The sequence below is a fragment of the Nicotiana attenuata genome, chromosome 7 (genome assembly GCF_001879085.1).
Source record: "Nicotiana attenuata strain UT chromosome 7, NIATTr2, whole genome shotgun sequence".
Lineage (NCBI taxonomy): Eukaryota > Viridiplantae > Streptophyta > Magnoliopsida > Solanales > Solanaceae > Nicotiana > Nicotiana attenuata.
The window spans coordinates 10,168,447-10,170,249 of NC_031995.1; the positions used below are offsets into that span (position 1 = coordinate 10,168,447).

At 37.6% G+C, this 1,803-nt stretch overlaps 1 non-coding gene across 1 annotated transcript; it reads right to left on the minus strand.

The window, feature by feature from the left end:
- TRNAS-GGA lies at positions 1,016-1,102 on the minus strand. The gene has a single exon. It is a non-coding gene; the product is annotated as a tRNA-Ser (tRNA).

A 1,803-nucleotide genomic window follows, 5' to 3' on the forward strand; every position in this document is an offset into this window, starting at 1 on the left:
TTTCACATGATTTCACGGATTTTACTGCTTTAAGTGATTTACTGCCTGATATAGAACTGCCTAGTGGTGTTATGTGTTTTCTTATCTTCAGCTATTATTTATTATTATTACTCACTGGGTCGGAGTACTCACATTACTCCCTGCACCATGTGTGCATATTCAGGCATAGCAGAGTCCGTTCCTGAGCACTGATATCCTTGTCCAGATCAGGCAGCGAGTTCGGAGCTTCGAGGTAGCTGTTGGCGTCCGCAGCCCCCTTGACTCCCCTATTTCATGTTATTTCAGTTATTCCAGACTTCTGTATCAGATATTCTGTTTGTAGACTTATAGAAATGCTGTAGTAGCTCATGACTTGTGACACCCCGGTTTGGGCTGTGTCGGGATGGTTTCTACTGTTATATTCCATATTCCCACGAATTATTGTTATGAAATCATGCTTTAGAATTGTTTAATGGTAATTAACTGCTTAAAAGAGGTGTTGGCATTGTTCTGGCTGGCCTTGTCTTCACGAGAGGCGCCATCACGGCCGAGTTTGGGATTTGGGCCGTGACAAAAGAGTACAACACGTATTAATTCCCCCTGATGAGAGCATCAATTCACATCCTTGAGCCTTTGCATTCCAATATTGTGCACCATCTTCAAAGATCGTTGGTAGAGATTTGATAAACAAATCAGCCATATTAACTTGAACAAATTTGTTTAACCTTGAAATCATCAACCCTGATAGATGTATTGTCTTCATATGATCTTGTTGGATTCGTCAGTTCAATATCTTCACATAGTGGTGAAAACTCTTGCTATCATATTATCATGCTTATAGTTATAGCAAAATACATTTGTGCACAAATTGCACTGAGGAAGTGGTACTTCAAGATCAAGAATTGATATGCTTCAAGCGATTTAAATCCTTCATGGATTGTCATATAAGTTAAGTTATATAAGCCATATAATAGACTTTTGATGCATATCAAGTTTTCATGTCATGCTAGTAAAATTGGTGAATTAAGCGAAGGTACGGAAAGAGAGGGATTCGAACCCTCGGTAAACAAAAGCCTACATAGCAGTTCCAATGCTACGCCTTCAACCACTCGGCCATCTCTCCTACATAACGATTATGACCCAAAAACCGAGTGAATAGCGAGTCAGTCATAATCCATATTCCATTATTGGATAGGTACGACCAATCCATTTAACTGAAAATTTTTCATCAAAAGTCAAAGCAAAGAACGACTTTTTCTTTACCTTCGAGGCTCCGGGATAAACGATAACATTTTAGCGTATTGTGAAAAAAAATTCGATTNTGGGGTATTTCTGCTGTTGACTACTGCTGGCTTTCTGCTTTGTTGCTTCACTTCTGCTTCATTTTTCTTGTCCAATTTCCAGGTATTCCTTGATTCGTCTAAGGGTTGAGATGAAAAATTGGAAAGCTGTAATTGTTTGAAGAATACATGAATGAATGGTTGTTCTATCAATCATCTGCTTTAAAATTCCTGAAGTTAGTAGTGTAGTGTGATGGCATGTAATCTAGTTCATTCATAGTAATGATGTTACTGAAATTCATGTTGCTTTGCATTCCGTTGGAAACTCGTAGCTCGTTAGTTTGGTAGAATACTCGAGGAATTGTGTACATGGACTGTTGGACTCATATATATTCTATTCGGTAGTGGTAGCTTTAGTATAGTTTAATTTCAGTAATCTATGTTGAATTTTTCTCAAGGTTTACTATCATATTAATTTAATTGTTAGATTTGAAATATTGTATAAGTCGGAAAACGATTTTAGGACCAATGTGTTTGTGCTGAT